Source organism: Lissotriton vulgaris, chromosome 5, assembly GCF_964263255.1.
Source record: "Lissotriton vulgaris chromosome 5, aLisVul1.2, whole genome shotgun sequence".
NCBI lineage: Eukaryota > Metazoa > Chordata > Amphibia > Caudata > Salamandridae > Lissotriton > Lissotriton vulgaris.
Window position 1 is genome coordinate 16,603,204 of NC_141693.1, and position 22,454 is coordinate 16,625,657.

A 22,454-nucleotide genomic window follows, 5' to 3' on the forward strand; every position below is an offset into this window, starting at 1 on the left:
CTAATAAATGGATGGATGATTGATTGGAGAGGAACGTGCACAAAGTCATTAACGCCCCAGGCCCCCTTTACACTTGATGAAGTCATAAGCAATTCAAAGTCCACCAGGGTTTTAGAGTTATAGCAGTAAAGCATTAAGACACAGACATGGGTGAAAAACGGGGGATGTAAAATTACTTCAGTGGAAAGTTACAACAACAAAAAAAAAAGACGCAGGCCTGACTTTGTCAATAAAACATGAACTAGCCACGGAAGACTGTGTGAGCCATGAAGCTCTATGTATAGGTATACAAAATTCCTCCACAAAGCTCATACAATTGCACCATGGCCCATGGAATTGTAACAGCCACTGTGAGTCAGAAAGTGTCCCTTCAGCTAGGAGTTTTCCCCATAAGCCATGAAATTGCCCCCACTTACACATATAACGAGTGGGAAAGGGAGATGGGAATTAAGAGGAACAAAATAGAGCAAAAACTACAATAAGGCCAGCAAGAGGTGATAAATGTGAGCAAAACAGGCAAAATAAAATGAACAAATTACCAGACAGACCGTAAGCAACACACACAGACCACATGACTCTATTCCTTTCCTCGGACACAAGAAATGAATGCACACATTAACACAGCAAATCGGTGAAAAGAAGCTCAAATATCGAACATCTACACAGCCCTGTTTACCCCAAGAACACCTTGAAACAGCACACAGCACCGACCTCCCCCACACAAACACAACACACATATACATCTCCTAATACACCATACACGAATGAATGGATGCGAACACACCATAACATTCACTCACAGAAATCATCAAATGCGAAAATACACATTCATGCAGCCACCGTTAAAGGCACATATACACTAATCAAACCCACATTTTCAAATGCGCACACACATGCCACTTAATGCACACAAACGCCATCAAATGCACGAACGCAAATTATGTTACACAAACACGCACACACATACATCAAGTCCACACACTTGTTTGTTATTTTGTCATTGGGATAGAAGCAAAGACGGACCCACAGAGCTGACACACTCATGAAACACTTGCATTTTCACAGTGCGTGTCCTTTAGCGAGGACACACAAAACAGCAGCAGAGACAATACGTCCCAACGAAGACCTTAAAAACCGGAAGCTGACAACTTTCCAAGCAGCAATCGGTATTGTGCACCGCGGGCGCAGCATCCGCAGAGCAGACACACAATAATAAGTAGTATACATTGATAATTTAACAACGTGTGTGACTGAGTGCAAAAATACAACCGAAGCAGCATCATGCATTCCCCGTGCACTAACTAGTCATGTCTTCTGCTCCGACCTAGCCCTTCCCTCCCTCCCCTTCCGAGCCCCGCTGCCGCCTCCATCCCTGCCCTGCCTATGCTCCTCTGCTGTCCTGTCCCGATCGCCTGCTAAAGAAACAAGTACAAAGATAATTTGCGCCTATCTGGTCATTCATTCACTCACAGCACCCAGATCGACCCAGTAATAAACAGCAATTGGCTACGCTGTGAGCATGCTGCAAAGCACTCCATTCAAATACAAATTTAATTGCTGAGAGATGAAAAGGCGGTGATAACTTTGCCAAGTCATGTGTAGCTAAGGCGGCTGGGGGCGGGAAAAGATGGGTTGCAAAGGAAAAACAAGCATTAATTGTTATCGACTTTGGAACCTACTGGCTCTGCCAAATGCTTTTGGTGGTGCTGTACAGCATCGGGACCCTCTGCAACATCGTCAAAAGACATGCGGCCGTGACCGGGAGTTGTGTGCATGCGAGCGAGCAAAAATAAAACAAGAGAGCTCTAGTGCATGTAAGAGGGTCAGTCAAGGGTAGCAATAGCGGTGAAACAAAAATCGGCCGCGAAATGAAAACAAGTCGGGTGGGGGCCGGGGGAGTGAGCGAAAACAAGAGCATCGCAAAGAAGCAGTTGCTTATGGCAGGCATGGGGGCGGTGTTTTGGGTGTGCTCAATGCAAAGGAAAACCAGAATCAGCCGAGTGCCACCCTGCAGCCGATGATGAGTGGGAGGGCGGGGGCTGCCTGCGCGCCACTCTGCAGTTTCGTTTTGGCAAGCGCGAGCCCGGAGACGAGAAGTGCCGCATGAAGTCCCGGGTCCCAGGAGGGGGCCCGGGTGAAGACCAGCGGGGAGACTGAGAGGCCCCCATGCCTATGGGGAGAGCTCCGCTTCTTGGTAGAGTGGGAGAGGAGCTCGAGTGCCCTGCGGGGCTCCCTTGGCAGATGGTGCGAGCCCAACTCCGGTGAGGTAAGAGGGGAGGGGGCGGGGGGGCTGTGTGCCTGCATGTATGTGCCTGCGTGTGCCTGCGTGTGCGTGTGTGTGTGAGTGTGCGCGCGTGTGCCTGTGCGTGCAGGGGATGGGGCCTGCCTGTGTGCGCGCCGTGTTTGCATGCAAGCCCTGCGGTCTGCGCAAGCGCGCTCGCTCCCGCGGTGAAATCCGACACTGGGAAAGCGCGTGGCACTCTGCTGTCCACTTTCCCAAATACGGATAGCATTAGTTGTCTTGCTGACAGCATTCATGCTTTCGCATGAATGCTACGTCAGCTCGACCTAAAAACTCGATTTACTGGTATGAACACCATAATCTAATGCTTTCCTTTCATGATGCCTTCAGAAATCCTCGAGGTAGTGAGTATGAGTTGTTTGAAGCAGTCATGACACTGGCAGCTCATTACGAAAAAGGCTTGTCCCTAGAGTTTCCAAAACAACTCATCGCTTTTAAAGCTGTGTTAAAAGAACAAATACAACTTATCTCAGGATCTGGCTGACCTTTTATTTTTGAGAAACCATGCAATTCTGCCCAGTGTTTTGGATCTTGCAACAGCACTGAAACTTTTTCTTACAATTCCAGTTACTGTAGCCAGTGCAGAAAGGTCATTTTCAAAGTTAAAATTAATCAAGGACTATCTCTGAAGCACAATGACACAGGAAAGGCTGTCGGGCTTGCAATTTAAGCATTGAGAGTGATCAGGCAAAAAAAGTAAATGTGATAGCTCTAACGTAAGAGTTTGCACGAAGAAAGGCAAAGAGGCAAACATTCTTTCAGTCAAGTACATCTATCCAATTCAGTGAACCAAGCAGTAGTAGCCTTCAGACACCAGTCTAATTTGCCAGTAACTCTTCCTGGTGTAAGCAGTCTTCAGCCTTGTTTCCAATCTTAAAGTATTGTTTTTCTGCTGTACCAGCCTTCAAACTCTGCAATTAATTTCATCACGCTTCTGCAAGTACTGTTCCTACTGATAGTGTGAGTCTCAAAATGTATCTGTCCTTTAAATCCCATGAGGAAGCAGTAAGTAATATGGTATTCTGCCAGTATATCATACTTTAAATATTGTTCGCTTATATATAGGCTACCTCAATATTCTGAACATATGTTTATAGAGGCATTAAAAATGTATTCAGTTTCACCTGACTATATGCCCCCCCTTGACACTTTATTTTCAACAGACAAAAGGGCATCATTTGAGTAAACAGCTTTGTTTATTTTGCTGCCGAGTGTGTTATTGTTTTGCTGGTCACTTAAATATTTGTGCTTTTATGCACAAACTAAAGGGGCATACTTTGTCGACTTGTTTAATGTTCATGCTGCTAAACTTGTTTTCGTTTTTACCACTCGCGTTGAAATATTTGCACCTTTATGCACAAATAAAAGTGGCATTGTTTGACCAGGCGGGTTTGATGTTTATGCTGCTACATTTCTATTGCTTTACCAGGCACTTTGAAATATTCATGTCTATATGCACAAACAAAAGGAGAATTAGTCTAACTAAATAGGTTTGATTTATGTATGCTGGTGCTTGCTGTACTTGTGTTACCAGTCAGTTCGAAATATTTGCACCTTCATGCACAAACCAAAAGGCATTGGTTGACTAAAGTGGTTTGATATTTGTTTGTTGCTGCCTGCTGTACTTGTTACTGTTTTTCTAGTCACTTTGAAATATTTGAGCCTTCAAAAAGTGAATTGTTAGTTTAAACTGGTTTGATTATTGTATGGAGCTGTAGTTGTTGTTTATCAGTTGCTTTGAAATATATGTGCCTTAATGCACTCACCAAACGGGGAATTGCTTGACTAACCTGGCTTCATTTTTGCATACTGCCGGACTTGTTTTTACCATGCACTTTGAAGGTGTATTTTCACCTTGCTGCAAGAAGAAAGTCGATTGTTTCACAAAACATGCTTGATTTTTAGGTCTCGCACCTGCGACGCATCGCGAAGCGATGTCGCAGCGAGACCTATAGTCGCGGAGTCTACTTTCAAGGAGACAGGAGATGGGCACACGCTGCCTGCCGGAATAGGATCAGGTCGCGCGCGCGTTCACCATCTCCTGTCTCCCTTGAAAGCCACATAGCCACACCCCCCTGCTTTAACTTTGCGTTACACACGCACGTGCACACACACACACGAACGCACACAGAGACACACGCACACACACGCACGCACACACATACACGAGCGCACACACAGAGACACACGCACACACACACACACGCACACATACAGAGACACTCACCACACACCCCACCCTGCCACCACCGCAGCCACCCTCAGTACAACTAAGCCCCACTCACCGCATCGGCACCACTCCGGAATTCTGCAGCCTCCGCGGGGCTTTCCCTCAGGCATGGGAGACCCGCATCACCACTGCTCCTCTGGGCCAGCCACTCCATGGGCGCGGGCTTCTCGCAGAAGACGGAAGTCCCGCCCCACGACAGATTTCGGTTTCGGCAGTGCACGCTCACGTTTTTTTTTTTTTAACTGGTTTGTGCATGTTTAACATCATGGTTTCGCATTCGCTGGTTGTAGCAGATACGTTAAAGCCCGAGCTCCATTCACACTCTATGCATAATCTTCGCTGTTAAAAAAAGTGCACAAAAAGATTCGTGCCCGTGTGCCGCTCCGCGCCGACGGGGCCCTCAGGACACATCTTATGACGTGATCAAGTGATGAAAAAAGAAGGAGGTTCAGTCCTATCTCCGGTTGCAGTTCTAGACAGCATGCTACAATAAAACAACAGGCCAGGCATGCCGACATGTCCCAAACCGAAAACAGACAAACAACAAACACCTCAGATGGCAGAACACGATTCGTATTAAAAAGATTCATATTATCATACTGTTTCATGCATAGCAATTTTCTTGAGGCTCGATCTACCTCTATCCCACCGTCTGTGGACTTACACTGCACACCCAACGCCTCTCTTGCAGTTTGTGGACTGTTTTTCGGGGGTTATAACATGAATAGGGGAACCCCTCTAAAGCTACTTGAGGCCAGGGAAAAGAGGGGAAAAAAATAACACAACACTAGAAAGTTCCCGCATGGCCTATATATTTTCCATAATCGAGTACAATTCACATCATTTTTCTGAGACCTTTTAAGACACAACAATGACACATACGATTTCCTTAATTCTGTAGTAGGGGATCTCAGTGTATAGTCATAATCTAGTGCAGGAGCGTAACGCAAGGACCCGCAGCCCCCGCAGTGCGGGGGGCCCCCAGGCTTCACTGTTTAATGGGGGCCCCTCATGGCCACGAATGCTTCAAAAAGAACAGAACAGCTTGTGGAACCTTGTTTTCAACCGAGCTGAAAGCATGAAAATACAAGCATTTGCAATGCAATGGTCTCGGCATCATTAAAGGTAGAGCTATTGGCATTGCTCATGACATTTCTTTTTTTTCTTTAAATCATAAATAAATGGCATTGTAATTTACATTGCCAATACACAGCACTCTGCACTCAACAGCACACACCACTCTGCACCTGCACTCACTGCTCTGCACACTCACTCTGCACACTCACTCTGCACTCACTACTCTGCACTCACTAGTCTGCATTCTGCACACTCACTCTGCACTCACTACTCTGCACTCACTATTCTGCATTCTGCAAACTCACTCGGCACTCACTACTCTGCATTCTGCACACTCACTCTGCACTCACTACTCTGCACTCACTATTCTGCATTCTGCACACTCACTCTGCACTCTGCACTCTGCACTCACTACTCTGCACTCTGCACTCACTACTCTGCACTCTGCACTCACTACTCTGCACTCACTACTCTGCACTCACTACTCTGCACTCACTCACTACTCTGCACTCACTCACTACTCTGCACTCACTCACTCTGCACTCACTCACTACTCTGCACTTTTTTCTTTAAATCATAAATAAATGGCATTGTCATTTACATTGCCAATACACAGCACTCTGCACTCAACAGCACACACCACTCTGCACCTGCACTCACTGCTCTGCACACTCACTCTGCACACTCACTCTGCACTCACTACTCTGCACTCACTATTCTGCATTCTGCACACTCACTCTGCACTCACTACTCTGCACTCACTATTCTGCATTCTGCACACTCACTCTGCACTCACTACTCTGCATTCTGCACACTCACTCTGCACTCACTACTCTGCACTCACTATTCTGCATTCTGCACACTCACTCTGCACTCACTACTCTGCACTCTGCACTCACTACTCTGCACTCTGCACTCACTACTCTGCACTCTGCACTCACTACTCTGCACTCACTACTCTGCACTCTGCACTCACTACTCTGCACTCTGCACTCACTACTCTGCACTCTGCACTCACTACTCTGCAGTCACTACTCTGCACTCACTCACTACTCTGCACTCACTACTCTGCACTCACTACTCTGCACTCACTACTCTGCACTCACTACTCACTACTCACCACTCTGCACTCACTACTCACTACTCTGCACTCACTACTCACTACTCTGCACTCACTACTCTGCACTCACTATTCTGCACTCACTACTCTGCACTCACTACTCACTACTCTGCACTCACTACTCACTACTCTGCACTTACTACTCACTACTCTGCACTCACTACTCACTACTCTGCACTCACTACTCTGCACTCACTACTCTGCACTCACTACTCTGCACTCACTACTCTGCACACACTACTCTGCACACACTACTCTGCACACACTACTCTGCACTCACTACTCTGCACTCACTACTCTGCACACACTACTCAGCACTCACTACTCTGCATTCTCCCTTCCGTAGTGTAAATGCCCTTCACGGCCGGATGCAGTATGTAGGTACTCTCATATATTTCTTGGCACCTACGTTGTAAGACTGTGTGTTGGATGTAGGAGGACATCTATAGCAGTTTTGTTTCACTCATTGCACTAGCACTGTGCTTTTATCCTCTCTTCTCCGTTTGATTAAACACATCACTTATTAAGAGGGGGGCTTCGGGCAGCGTGCCTGGCGCTGTGACAGGGAAGGGACGCATGTCTCCTCACAGGAAAGGGTCGGCGGCAGCAGTGCTTTACTGCACATTCTGCAAAGCAACCAGCCGCATCAGCATCATCTTTAGCGCGTCGGGTCAACCGTAAAAAGTGCCCCGTGTCCAGAAACAGCATAACAAGTACCCAGGCACACGCGCTCCTCCGAGAGGGGCTCTTGGATAAATGCAGTTGGGTGGCACTCGCGGTATTTTTCGATGGGCCGCGAAATGGATTCGTCAAGATATGTTCTAGACCACCACCCATCTGTGAAAGTTTTCAAAAAATCTTTTACGTCGCTGCCAATACAGGCACAGCAGAGCTGCCAGACAGGCACGTGGCGAGCCAGCGAGCCCCGAGCTTACAGCACGTTAGACTGAGAGGCATATTATAACTATGCTGTTATGGGTATGGCTTTACACTAAAATACCTAGCGTACAAAGGCCAACATGTCATAACTAGTTTAAGCTAACCTACAGAAACGGCATTGTTCCCTTTGGCAGACATGGGACCCCATTCGAATGACTCAGATATTGTGTCACTGTGAAAGTACATACTGCATTCCCTTACTCGTTTGTATAAATATTCAGTCAATGGAAAAGCAGAACGAGCAAAAAATAGAAAACGAATGTCACACGTGGTATAAAAACATTTGTAAACATTTGTATTAATGAACACTGTGCCCCGGAAGTCAGGCACGGTCGCCTGTGACGTGGGCGGGGCCACGTCCAGACCGGAAGAGGAGGCAGGCGGAGTCAAATGCGTCTCGCGCCCGGGGCTCCTGTGAGCGGTGTGGAGCCCCGGGGCCGCGCCAGCAGGAGGTTGGGCGCCGCGTGCTGAGAGCAGAGTCCCCGACATTGGCCAGGTAAGTTCCAAAAGGCTGGGGGGCTTGGTGCACTTGTATGTGTGCGACGGTGACGGCGGGGGAGGGAGGGAGGCCTCGGTGCACTTGTGTGTGTGCGCGTGTGTGTGTTTATGTGTCAGGGGGGGTGTCTCTGTATGTATGTATGTGCGTGCGTGCATGGGCGCTTGTGTGTGTGTATGCGCATGCGTGTGTGGTGCTTGAGCTTCCCAGGAGACAGCGCCTGGCCACAGCGCGCGGTCACGTTTCAAATCGGCTCCAAGGATGCGCGTGGCCGAAACTGTCTCCTGGGAAGCACACTCGCTAACAAAAGATCTCGGCGAGACGCGCTTCCGCGCGTTGAGCCGAGACCTAAAAAACTTGCAACATTGTTGCCGTTTGTGCTGTGAGGCCTCTCAGGAGCAGAACAGGGCCTCGCAGCATTCCAACCTCCCAACAGTTGTAAATCTGGATGCCTCTGCCCCCTTTATTGCTATTTGTGCCTCCTGGGGGAAAGAACGCAGGTGGAGTAGGGAATCTGTGTTGTGCCTTTTGTGACGCATGCATAATGCCACACATAATGCCATGAATGTGTTCCGCTCTTGAATCGACAATCAGACTAGAGAAGATAGAAGTGTTGTTAGCAGCAGCAGCAGTGTCTGCAGCCTGCCCTGAGCCCTGGGCTGACTGAAGAGAAACAATGTTTCAACTTACAATTATTTCTCTTCAGTCAGAGCCATGAGCCCGGAAGAAGGATGGGGGTGGGGACCCCAGGGAGCAGGAGGCAGCACAGAGCACTGCTCAGGACCCTGACAAGGGTGGGAGTGGGGCCCTCAGAGACAGCATTCCCCACAGGGCACACAGCCTCTGAGAAAGGACAAGGATGGGGTGGGGCCCCGGAGACAGCGCAGGAGGCAGCGCAGAGGAGAGCTGACAGGAAAAAGGATGGGAGTGGGGGCCCCAGAGACAGCGCAGGAGGCAGCGCAGAGGAGAGCTGACAGGAAAAAGGATGGGAGTGGGGGCCCCAGAGACAGCGCAGGAGGCAGTGCAGAGGAGAGCTGACAGGAGAAAGGATGGGAGTGGGGGCCCCAGAGACAGCGCAGAGGAGAGCTGGCAGGAGAAAGGATGGGGGTGGGGGCCCCAGAGAGAGCAGGAGGCAGCGCAGAGGAGAGCTGACAGGAAAAAGGATGGGGTGGGGGCCCCAGAGACAGCGCAGGAGTCAGCGCAGAGAAGAGCTGACAGGAGAAAGGATGGGAGTGGGGGCCCCAGAGACAGCGCAGGAGGCAGCGCAGAGAAGAGCTGACAGGGGAAAGGATGGGGGTGAGGGCCCCAGAGACAGCGCAGGAGGCAGTGCAGAGGAGAGCTGACAGGAGAAAGGATGGGGGTGAGGGCCCCAGAGACAGCGCAGGAGGCAGTGCAGAGGAGAGCTCACAGGAGAAAGGATGGGGGTGAGGGCCCCAGAGACAGCGCAGGAGGCAGTGCAGAGGAGAGCTGACAGGAGAAAGGATGGGAGTGGGGGCCCCAGAGACAGCGCAGGAGGCAGTGCAGAGAAGAGCTGACAGGGGAAAGGATGGGGGTGAGGGCCCCAGAGACAGCGCAGGAGGCAGTGCAGAGGAGAGCTGACAGGAGAAAGGATGGGGATGGGGGCCCCAGAGAGAGCAGGAGGCAGCGCAGAGGAGAGCTGACAGGAAAAAGGATGGGGTGGGGGCCCCAGAGACAGCGCAGGAGTCAGCGCAGAGAAGAGCTGACAGGAGAAAGGATGGGAGTGGGGGCCCCAGAGACAGCGCAGGAGGCAGCGCAGAGAAGAGCTGACAGGGGAAAGGATAGGGGTGAGGGCCCCAGAGACAGCGCAGGAGGCAGTGCAGAGGAGAGCTGACAGGAGAAAGGATGGGGGTGGTGGCCCCAGAGAGAGCAGGAGGCAGTGCACAGGAGAAAGGATAGGGGTGGGGGCCACAGAGACAGCGTAGGAGGCAGCGCAGAGGAGAGCTGACAGGAGAAAGGATGGGAGTGGGGGCCCCCGAGACAGCGCAGGAGGCAGCGCAGAGGAGAGCTGGCAAGAGAAAGGATTGGTGTGGGGGTCCCAGAGAGAGCAGGAGGCAGCGCAGAGGAGAGCGGACAGGGGAAAGGATGGGGGTGGGGGCTCCAGAGACAGCACAGGAGGCAGCGCAGTGGAAAGCTGACTGGAGAAAGGATGGGAGTGGGGGGCCCAGAGACAGCGCAGAAGGCAGCGCAGAGGAGAGCTCACAGGAGAAAGGATGGGGGTGGGGCCCCAGAGACAGCGCAGGAGGCAGTGCAGAGGAGAGCTCACAGGAGAAAGGATGGGGGTGGGGGGCCCAGAGGCAGCGCAGAAGGCAGCGCAGAGAAGAGCTGACAGGGGAAAGGATGGGGGTGAGGGCCCCAGAGACAGCGCAGGAGGCAGTGCAGAGGAGAGCTGACAGGAGAAAGGATGGGGATGGGGGCCCCAGAGAGAGCAGGAGGCAGCGCAGAGGAGAGCTGACAGGAAAAAGGATGGGGTGGGGGCCCCAGAGACAGCGCAGGAGTCAGCGCAGAGAAGAGCTGACAGGAGAAAGGATGGGAGTGGGGGCCCCAGAGACAGCGCAGGAGGCAGCGCAGAGAAGAGCTGACAGGGGAAAGGATGGGGGTGAGAGCCCCAGAGACAGCGCAGGAGGCAGTGCAGAGGAGAGCTGACAGGAGAAAGGATGGGGGTGGGGGCCCCAGAGAGAGCAGGAGGCAGCGCAGAGGAGAGCTGACAGGAAAAAGGATGGGGTGGGGGCCCCAGAGACAGCGCAGGAGTCAGCGCAGAGAAGAGCTGACAGGAGAAAGGATGGGAGTGGGGGCCCCAGAGACAGCGCAGGAGGCAGCGCAGAGAAGAGCTGACAGGGGAAAGGATGGGGGTGAGGGCCCCAGAGACAGCGCAGGAGGCAGTGCAGAGGAGAGCTGACAGGAGAAAGGATGGGGGTGGGGGCCCCAGAGAGAGCAGGAGGCTGTGCACAGGAGAAAGGATGGGGGTGGGGGCCACAGAGACAGCGTAGGAGGCAGCGCAGAGGAGAGCTGACAGGAGAAAGGATGGGAGTGGGGGCCCCCCGAGACAGCGCAGGAGGCAGCGCAGAGGAGAGCTGGCAAGAGAAAGGATTGGTGTGGGGGTCCCAGAGAGAGCAGGAGGCAGCGCACAGGAGAGCGGACAGGGGAAAGGATGGGGGTGGGGGCTCCAGAGACAGCACAGGAGGCAGCGCAGTGGAAAGCTGACTGGAGAAAGGATGGGAGTGGGGGGCCCAGAGACAGCGCAGAAGGCAGCGCAGAGGAGAGCTCACAGGAGAAAGGATGGGGGTGGGGGCCCCAGAGACAGCGTAGGAGGCAGTGCAGAGGAGAGCTCACAGGAGAAAGGATGGGGGTGGGGGGCCCAGAGGCAGCGCAGAAGGCAGCGCAGAGGAGAGCTCACAGGAGAAAGGATGGGGGTGGGAGCCCCAGAGACAGCGTAGGAGGCAGTGCAGAGGAGAGCTCACAGGAGAAAGGATTGGGATGAGGGCCCCAGAGACAGCGTAGGAGGCAGTGCAGAGGAGAGCTCACAGGAGAAAGGATGGGGGTGGGGGCCCCAGAGGCAGCGTAGGAGGCAGTGCAGAGGAGAGCTCACAGGGGAAAGGATGAGAGTGGGGGCTCCAGAGACAGCGCAGGAGGCAGCGCAGAGGAGAGCTCACAGAAGAAAGGATGGGGGTGGGGGCCCCAGAGACAGCGTAGGAGGCAGTGCAGAGGAGAGCTGACAGGAGAAAGGATGGGGGTGGGGGCCCCAGAGCCAGCATTCTCCACAGGGCTCTGCTCCTCTGAGGCAGCACAGAGCTGACTTCGGCCACAAAGTTTGCAGCTCCAGAAACAGGATCAGCTGCGAGGCATTGGAATGGAAATGTATAGAGTTGAATTGTGGGACGTGGAAGTTGCGGTGTTGAGTGAAATTATGTTGAGTGGTATTATGAGGCATGGTGTGAATTGTAGCTATGTAGAGTAATGTTACGTGGCATAGACTGGATTTATGTGGAGTTTATGTATGCAGTATGGAGTGGAGCATAATTATGTGGAGGTGAATTATGTGGAGCTGTGTGGTATAAGTGGAGTGTTATTATGCTGTCTGTTCAATGGCGTGGGGATGAATTGTGGAATTGTGTGATGTGTGGAATTATGTGGAGTGGTGTATAATTATGCGGAGTGAAATTATGCAACATGTTGCAGAGTTGTATTTTGTGGAGGGTAATTATGTGTTTTAGAGTTGAGTGTAAATATGTTGTGTGAAGTGTAACTATATAGGTTGAAGTTGAATTATGTGTAGTTCAGTTGTGTGGAGTGTAATTATGTGGTTGGGAGTGGTATTAAGTTGTGTGGAATGTTATTATGTGATGTGGAATTATGTGGTATGGAGTGAAGTGGAAATATGTGTATTTTTAGGATTATAATTATATGGTATGGAATGTTGTAGGGTCAAATTATTTATAGTTGAATTGTGTGGCGTGGAATTATAAGCAGGGGCGTAACACAGGCCCCAGGGGCATAATACAGGCCCCCACGGGCCCTGTGTTGCGGAGGCCCCCTCAGCAGTGCGTGTCATCAGTTTCACCTGCGATTTATGTTAATTTACGGATTATACAGAAAACACAAAAAGCGTTATTGAAGTTTGTGGGCGCAAGAAAATGTACCCTTCACCTATGAATTTACACCTTTGTCTGTGACTTTGGGAGATGTTTCCCGGTTTCACCCGAATTTATCAAGGCAAAGTGAGTAGTAAGGGAATGATACCATTCATCACCATTCATTTTTTGACAGGTGGGAACGCCCCGCGGAAGTGACGTAGGAGCCGGATATCCCGCCCCGGATGTCCCTCCCCCGGATATCCCTCCCCCGGAAGCCCCTGGCAGGAAGTCTGGGGCCGGAAGGCCAGGGCCGGAAGGCCCCGGACGGATTTCCTGGGGTGGAAGGTCAGGGCCGGAAGGCCAGGGCCTGAGGATGCCCCCCAGATGGCCTGTGGTCAAAGAGGGGGCAGGTGTAGGCAGTGAGTGTCCTTCACATGTGAATTAATGGCTGTGTGTAAGGGCTGTAGTAGAGGTCTGATGTGAGGTGGCTAGGGTTAGCGCCAAGGCATCCAATAGGGCCTACAGGGGTGTTTAGGGTTATGGGGTGGCTGAGCAGAGACTTAGCTGGGGCTCCGTGTTTGTTGGGGCAGCAGGGACATGGCTGTGCAAGCATGGGCATGTCTGGGCTTGTCCACTGACTAGTAGAGGCTGCAGGCGGATGTTGCTTGAGCGGTGTCGTGGTCCATCTGCGGAATGGGAGCCCTAGAGTGTTGCAGGGTGTTTTTGGGGCAACAGGCCAGCCCCCAGGAGGCGTGCCTGTGGCCTTTGGAGTTGCTGAGTGGTGGTGTGCCATAGGCATCAGGGGCCCGGAAAGCCCAGGGTCCTAAAAGAGGCGGGTGGTAATTTTGCCGCCTAATTTCAAAAAGTCTCAGGTCGAAAATGACAGCGTTTATGAAAATAAAAACAAGTGTTATGCATTTGTCATTTCTTTTACATATATGGTAATGTATTTGGGGGATAAACATGGTGAGCTTGTAAACCAGCAGGGGCTGACAACATGTTCAGGCTGTGTTCTGTAACACTCAGTCCTGTGTAACATAAGGCACAGCCAAAGTTGAAATGCACAATGTGAGTGACAATTACTAAAAGAAAATAAAAGAAACGTTTTTAAAGTCACTGATGTAGAATGATAATGCAAAATAAAATACATAGGGATGACAATTTTGTGTATTGTGTTTTCTTTCTAAGGGGCGTAATGTGTTGGAGTATATTAATATGGGGCAGTATGTAAGGGGTGGCTGGGGGGCTGTGAAGCAGGGTAATGCCTGTTTCTTTTAACAGTGTGATGTGAGGGCATAAACCTAGACTGACAGGTCCCTGGTGCAACATAATGCACAGCCTATATGAAGGTCCCTGAAGCACAGGACGCAGATGACTAAAAATAAAACTAAAAACTTGTGTTATGCAGCGGAGGCCCTGCTCCACCTATGAGTGTGTGTGGCCGGCCTGATAAATATGGTATTCTTGTACAACAGGCACATTCTTCAACAATATGGCTAGGTATATTTTTTATAACAGTAACACAGGCTGATCCCCAAACCAGAAAGGCGGCAAAACGATGGAAAATGTAAGTTTTTTTTTCGCGCTTAAAGACACGGAGAGACTTCTGCGTTGGGCTGCAGCTGGCATGGCCTGATAAGCACAGTTCAACAGTGAGTGTGTGGCGCGAAATATTCACATGGGCCTCATAGAAGCCCGGTTAGTGAAAACATGACATTTTAAAAACGCTGACTATTACATTTGAATGGGGGCAGAGAAAAAATTGAAGGGTATTACCTAAACTATCTCTCAACCATTTTTAGACACTTAAAATAGGACCTATCATCAGAGTGCAACAGATACTAGGGTACAGCTTTTCAAAGGCTACTCATACATGCAAACTTTCTGCTACATGTTCCCGCCAGTACGGAGGACGACCCGCCTAGGCCTTTATCAGATCCTAGCAGGTATAAAAATGAGGACCCAACTTAAGACGCACACTGGCACCCTGACAAGTCTTTTGGACCCCCTACCAGCATTTGGCGCGTGAACAAGCAGTGACAGAAGATTCCCGAGGAGAACATGGCACACCCTGGCAGAAGTTCTGCTGATAATACCAGCTCTATACTTAACGTAAGTAGTTATGTATATTTATTACACTGTATAAACTATCTTATGCATTACTTAACTCTAGACCTGGAATAAAATGTGAAAAAACTATACACAAATGGCAGCATATTACTATGTCAGAGAGGCTTAGCCGTTTAAGGAGGGAAAACATTTTTAAAAGCAGTGACTGTTACACTTACCTTAAATGTAGATTGTCTTCAGGATCGGTACTCTTGTACTTGATGCATGGCCTGGTAAAAGGGATCCTTTAAGGCTTGTGTTAGTAGAGGTAATTTGAGGCAAGACTAGGGCTTGCGTAGAGTAGGGATGTGTTATTAAAAAATATAAGCCTTTAGGGTGGGCCCGACTACCGAGGCTGCTCCTGACCCCTCCGGAACACCTCAAGTGCTCAGGGTCTATGCGCTGTGTAGCAGACCCCCTGGGTGGAGTCCTTAACATTACTCTGGGGCTATGGGCTGGCGGATCCTAGCGACATACCCTAATTCTTTTTTTTTTTTTTAAATCGGTGGCATGTCAGAGGGGCTGGGACCATCCGAGTCTACCATGTGGCCTCAGCCCTGCCCCGAGACATCTGCCAGGCTATGGGGGCAGTTGGAAATGAGAGCTGCGTCTGCAATTCGCTCTGAGCCCCAGCGAACCGCCACCACATGGCCAGCCATGCTGCTGGGCAGACGGGGAGCCTTTTCTTTCAAAAAATAAATGTCGTCGTGACAGGGGCGGCGGAGGCTGCCCCTTAAGGCCTCCGCCGCCTCTCGTGCCTCCTATGCGCTGTGGCTGGCGCTGGCGGCCCTATCCCCTCCAACAGGGAAAGATCGTCGGATGGTGGCTGACCACAGCGAGCGCAACGGTGACAATGAGCGCGAGGCTCAGAGCGTCTGCAAATCGCTCTGAGCCCCAGCGAACCGCCGCCACATGGCCAGCCATGCTGCTGGCCAGACGGGGTCCTTTTCTTTTTAAAAGTAAATTTTGCGGGGGCAGGGGCGGCGGAGGCTGCCCCTTAAGGCCTCCGCCGCCGCTCGTACCTCCATCGTACCGTCGCTGGCGCCCCAGACCCCCAACGGCAGGGAGAGCGCGGTGCATGGCGGCTGTCCACAGCGGTGAAAATGAGCGCGAGGCTCAGAGCGTCTTCAAATCGCTCTGAGCCCCGCCCGCTGGCCCCAACGTCATGATGGGGGCGGAAGTGCTTTAAGTGCGGCTTCCGCCCCTATCATGGCAGCGCTGTATGCGCAGAGGGCACCCTTTTTTTATTTTTTTTTATTATATGCATTTTATATAGCGCGGACTTTACCCGAAGGCGTCAGAGCGCTGCACATTAGGAACAGAAAAGAAACATAATGAGAAACATTACAAAAGAGCAGATTACAAAGGCATACGTTAGTTACAAGAGGAAAGTGACAATTGTGAGCAAACAAAATACTTGAGGTACTAAAAATTGTGAGCAACCAAAAATACATGATCCTATAAGTTCCAGCCAAAAATACCCTGAACCTATAAGCCCCAGCAACATATGTTATTAAACGCAGTGGGGTCCGCTCAAAGAGCGAAGCGGTCCCCCAAGCATTTAATAACATTTTTTGCTGGTGTGAATGCTGCAGCAACCCAATAGTTTTAAAGGGTATATCAGGATATATTTTAACATGTACCTTTATTAGTATTTTAATATTGTATTATTTATTTATTTATGTATACATATATATATATATTTTTTTTCCCCCTTGCGCAGGATTTTCAAGAGCTCACCCTGACTGATGAGGAAAATGCTGCTTTTGCCCAAGGTGGGTGTATAGAGCCAGTCTTTTCTAGAAATAGTAGTAATACACTCTTGTTGCATTTTTGTAAATGTCTTTTCTATATGTTTTTTCTTTTTCAGACGTGGACATGGATATGCTACTATCCTTTGACATAATTCAGCAACAATTGGATGCTGAGGAGCGGGAGAAGCAACAAGCTTATAATACGCCTATTGTCGGTAAGTACATGAGTACAGGATGTGTGTATGTGTGTGTGTATGTGTGTGTGTGTGTGTGTGTGTGTGTGTGTGTGTGTGTGTGTGTGTGTGTGTGTGTGTGTGTGTGTGTGTGTGTGTGTGTGTGTGTGTGTGTGTGTGTGTGTGTGTGTGTGTGTGTGTGTGGGTGTGTGTGGGTGTGTGTCGTGTTATATATATATATATATATATATATTTACATATATATTTTTTTTCTTTTTAGGGGCTGCGTCCTATGCTGTGAATCAGTGTACCCCGGAAATCCCTGTGAAAGGAAGAGCCTTGAAAAGGTCAGCAACAGTTGTTAAAAAGGGGCCACCTCCTGAGAAGAGGGTTCGGCAAACAGCACCTGTCATTAAAGGCGGATCAGCTACGGGGGGAAAAAAAGATCGGCAACCAACACCTATGCTTAAAAAGGTGTCGCCTATGAAGAATCGGCCCCCACAAAAGCGACAAGCAGGTGAGCTTTTTAACAGTAGTGACTTCTTTTTTAAAACCATGTTTTACGCTGATATAGTGTAAAGTAGAATAGTCCACCACAGATGTATGTAAGAAACTCCACTGTAATTATTGTTACATTTATAATATTATAGTTTTTGATATATATTATTGTTTACCCCTGTAGAAGCAGTGAACCCTTTTGCGGAAAGAAGAGATCCAGGCAACGGTGGTCATTTATCAATACAGCTAAAGGACATCACAAATGTGGGACAAAATAAAGCAAAGGAAACAGCTGTTGAGCCCGGTGAGGCCCAGAGGGACAACATATACCAAGGTATACATTTATCCAAACGTAGTTGGCATCAAATTTCTGCTAAACCTGTTGGAGAGACTGTTGAAGATGTTAAAAGATCTAAAGTAAAGCCTTCATGTGCGAAAAAGTTAAAGCTGGATCTACCATCTACGCCGGTTATTCAAAATGACCCCAGAGGTTTAGCTAAAAGAAAATCATCTACACAGTTGTCTAGGATTGCCTCTTTCTCACATATTCCCAGTGTTCTAGCGGATGGGCAGGGACACGTGGACATTCCTGCCACAGAAAGCTCCATACAACCTGTGACCGGTCATAAACAGAGAGTTAAAGGAGTGAGGTCTAGACAGGGCAAAAATACCGAAACAAACAGAGTCTCTGATAATCTACAGACTGATCTTGAGAGTAATAGGGCCCCTATAGCAAATAATGACACTGTTATCAGCGTGGAGGATGCTGAAAGTAATGACCCAGAACAGGCTTTGCAAGCCTGTCTTATAAAGATTCTTCAGGATATGTCTAGATTAACAGAGAGTTCTGAACTAGCACCCACAGAGGCGTCCGAACTGCTCTCAAAAGGGAGTTATGAGGAATATAGAGTCCCACCACCCAGCCCCGCCTCACCGCAGACCACTAAAACCCAATATCATCATGATGAAATTTCAAATTTCTTTGAGCCATGGTCGCCGACAGCCCCCATTGCGACATTTGAGCCCACTAGCCCTCCCTCTAGCGTAATAATATTGTCCTCGCCCAGTCCAGACCATAGTATAGCTTTGGAGGGGGTTAAAAAGATGTATTATAAATCAGCATTTAGCCCTAAGGACTCCTCTCCAGGCTGCTCGCATTGGGATACTGCTTCTTTAGAGTCCCGCGGCAATAATAGCCCTAAGGAATCCGCTCCAGGCTGCTCGCATTGGGATACGGCTTCTTTAGAGCCCCGCGGCAATAATAGCCCTAAGGAATCCGCTCCAGGCTGCTCGCATTGGGATACTGCTTCTTTAGAGCCCAGCAGCAATAATCTTGATAAACCACAAAGCACCACGAGCCACTTAACAGGTGTTAATACCCCGGGGTGTCTGCATCTGGACCCAATTTTAACAGATACCAGCACTAGTATCAATAATAAAACTGCTAATAGTGATGAGGGAACAATTCAAAGAAGGACTTGTAGTGATGTAAACCCCGCATTAGTAGATACACTGGCCTACAGCGACAATTCAGCAATAGTTTATAAAACTATTTTACTAACCAATACCAATGAAATGCAAAAGGCTGTCAAGCAGGTAAAAGCTAAGGTAAGCTCTATAATCTCAAAACATGGGAAAGCAAAAAACAAGAGCAGGCCTATAAGCGAAGTGTTGGAGGAGATGAATCATGCTGTGAATATATGCGCAAGCTGTGTTGTGACAGCCTGTGAATCAACAGCTAAGCACCTAGCGCTCATACCATTATGACTAGACTCTGAGATAGCCCAAAGCATTTCTAATGAGGTCTTTAATCCGAAAGCTGAATATGTATCAAAATATAAAAAAGCGATCTGCAAGATACTTAATAACACACAGCTAATCTTACGAGCAGTGAAGAAGACAAAACAGTCGGAAAAGAACAACGGCTGTTTAGAGCCCTCACAGGTACCAATAAGGACGTGTAAAAAAGATCCTATCGATCCCCAATTTACAATTTTCCATAATCAATCAGGATGTGGGAGGATACCCCAAGACACAAGGGTTAAGAACAAACAGAAATGGATTAATAGGGCCATCGTTCAACGCCGCTTAACAAATAGTCTAAAGAAAGCGCGAATACATGTCAGAAGAAGAATTAAAAAACTAGCAGCTCAGGCATCCAGACAGACCCACCAAGAGTCCCTTCCTGTAATATTGCCATGGAGCAATAGCCCTCAGCCTGAAGACTTAGAGCCTGTGTATTTAGAGAGCGTCAGAAGGTACAGTCGTCAGGCCAGGAAATTTAATGCTACAGAACACTATGAGGAGTTTAGGTTTGTCAATCTTGACCGTATAGCCTCATTCACACAAGCCCTTCTAGCTATTCATCAAGCTATACAAACACTCCTAGAGCGTATGTTACAGGATACAGGACCTAATGATTTTTTGCAGCTGAGGTTTCAAGGACAAGATCTCAATAGTCCTTTATTCACAACTAGAGCAGCCCGTGATGTCTTTGATGCTGTAGTTTTTTTAGAGAACCTCACTAAGCTTTTGCAAAGCAAAAGTGAGCTAATAGCTCATGGAACCTTTAGAGTCATAGCTCTAGTTGTCCGTTTTCGGGCCGGTGGTACTTCTAGACCATTAAAGACTATTCTGTTCAGCAAAATCATAGGTAAGAAACAAAGATGGCTGATTGATTTTAACAACCCTGAAGCTAATACATGTCTAGCTGCCAGCATAGCAGGACTTTTGGCTAGCCGTGAGACTAGCGATGCTGTTATCTTGTCTAGAGCTAATGCAGCCCACACAGCTCTCAAAGTACCTACAAATCAGCCTGTTGGTTTTGGATGTCTAGGTCTTTTTGAGAACTATTTTAAAGTAACAGTAAAAATTCTGTACAACAGCGGCGACACCTGGCGATACTTCACATCTGGCCAGCCTCTGAAAAACAAGACCATTTATGTTCTTCACCATGACGACCATTTTTATGGTATCCTGAATTTAAAAGGATTTTTAGGAGCTAGGTATGTGTGTGCCCACTGTGATCACATTTACTCCAATCAGATAACTCATGCCTGTGAAATGCATTGTAAAATGTGTCAGTCAGACGGATGCAGAGTTATTGCGGAGCAGCGGGTGCGATGCAACATCTGTAACCTATTCTGCCGCTCACAAAAATGTCTGACCACGCATAACACGTTTGTCAGATGCAAACTTAAAAAAGATTGTGCTCGATGTGGGCATTACGTCGCAGAAGACCACAACTGCCCTGGGATGCAATGTCCCCGCTGTAAAGAGTCTTTTCAGGCTGGTACAGACCACCTGTGCTACATGCGTAAGGCACGTCAGCCACCTAAAACTGAAGATTACATCATTTTTGATATAGAGTGCACCCAAGAAACATCCGTCCATGAGCCCAATTATATCTACGCTCATCATCTAACTTCAAATGAGAACTGGGAGTTTGAAGGGCGATCCTGTGTGAGTGATTTCCTAGTCACATTCACCAAGCCCAGATATAAGGGGTATACCATGATGGCTCATAACTCAAAGGGGTATGACTCCTTTTTTATTTTACAGAAGTTGATTAGTGAAAACATGCCTGTAAAGCTCATCACCCAGGGCTCTAAGTTAATGTCTGTAACTGTTGTAACCTTACAAATACGTTTTATAGACACCTTGAATTTTCTACCCATGAAGTTAAGTAAGTTGCCAAAAGCTTTTGGCTTTCCTGGATGTAAAGGTTATTTCCCCCATTTTTTTAACACATGGGCTAATCAAAATTACGAGGGTCCTATGCCGCCTACACACAGCTACGGAGTTGAGTACATGATGCCTGATGAGAAAATAAACTTTTTACAATGGTATAGTGAAAACAGTGACAAAACCTTTAATTTTCAGAGCGAGTTAAAAGCCTACTGTAAGGCGGATGTTATGATCCTACGCCAGGCTTGTAACCTTTTCAGAGATGCAGTTGTTGACATGACCAAACAGGTGGTGGTGACCAACCCCAACACACCTAGGGAGAGCGAATCTATTGAGTACATTGACCCCTTTCAAAGTATCACGCTAGCTTCTATGTGCATGTCTATCTATACGCACATGTTTTTACAGCCTCAAAGCATAGCCTTAATACCACCCGATCTCTATAATGGTAAACAAAAGCGTTACTCCACCCCATCAATACAATGGCTTATGTACATCTCTAACAAAGAAAACATCTACATTCAGCACGCCTTACAGGGCGGTGAACATCGCCTGGGCTCCTACTACTTGGATGGGTACGCAGTAGTCAATGGGAGACCAACAGCCTTTGAATACAATGGTTGCTTTTATCATGGTTGCCCCAGATGTTACAAGCCCCATGAGTTTAATAAGCTGATGGGCACAAAGTTTGAGCACCTTTATAGGCGCACCCTGATGAAAGCTCAAGATATTGAAAACCAGGGCTTCATTATGAGAACCCTTTGGGAACACGAGTGGATTGACATGTTGGCATCAGACGCCGAGTTAGATCTTTTTCTCAAGAGGGAGCAGTTACCTGAACCTCTGGATCCCCGACAGGCCTTATTTGGGGGTCGTACAAATGCGATACAATTGTACAGAGCTGTGGGTCCGGGGGAGAAAATACACTACTATGATTTCACAAGCTTGTATCCATTTGTCAACAAAGTGAAGTTATACCCCGAAGGACACCCCACTATTATATACCGCGACTTTAAATCTTTGGACACATACTTTGGCCTAGTTAAGTGTGAAATATATCCACCCAGAGGCCTTTACTTTCCAGTGTTACCCTACAGAGTGGATAGTAAGCTCATGTTCCCCCTGTGCCGAACATGCGCTGAAAGTAAAGAGACCGACTTATGTCCCCACACTGAAGCACAGAGGATGTTGACAGGTACCTGGTGTAGCATAGAGGTTCAAGAGGCCCTAAAGAAAGGATACAGGCTAGGTAAAATATTTGAAATTTGGCACTTTGAAAGGACTACAACGCAGCTTTTTTCTGAGTATATTAATTTATTTCTCAGAGACAAGCAGGAGGCCTCTGGGTATCCAGAATGGTGCACTGATGAGGCCTCCAGGCAGCAGTACATTTCTGAATACTATGCTCATGAAGGCATAAACCTGAGACCCGATTTTATTCAAGTCAACCCCGCCAAGCGTCAGCTGGCAAAGTTAT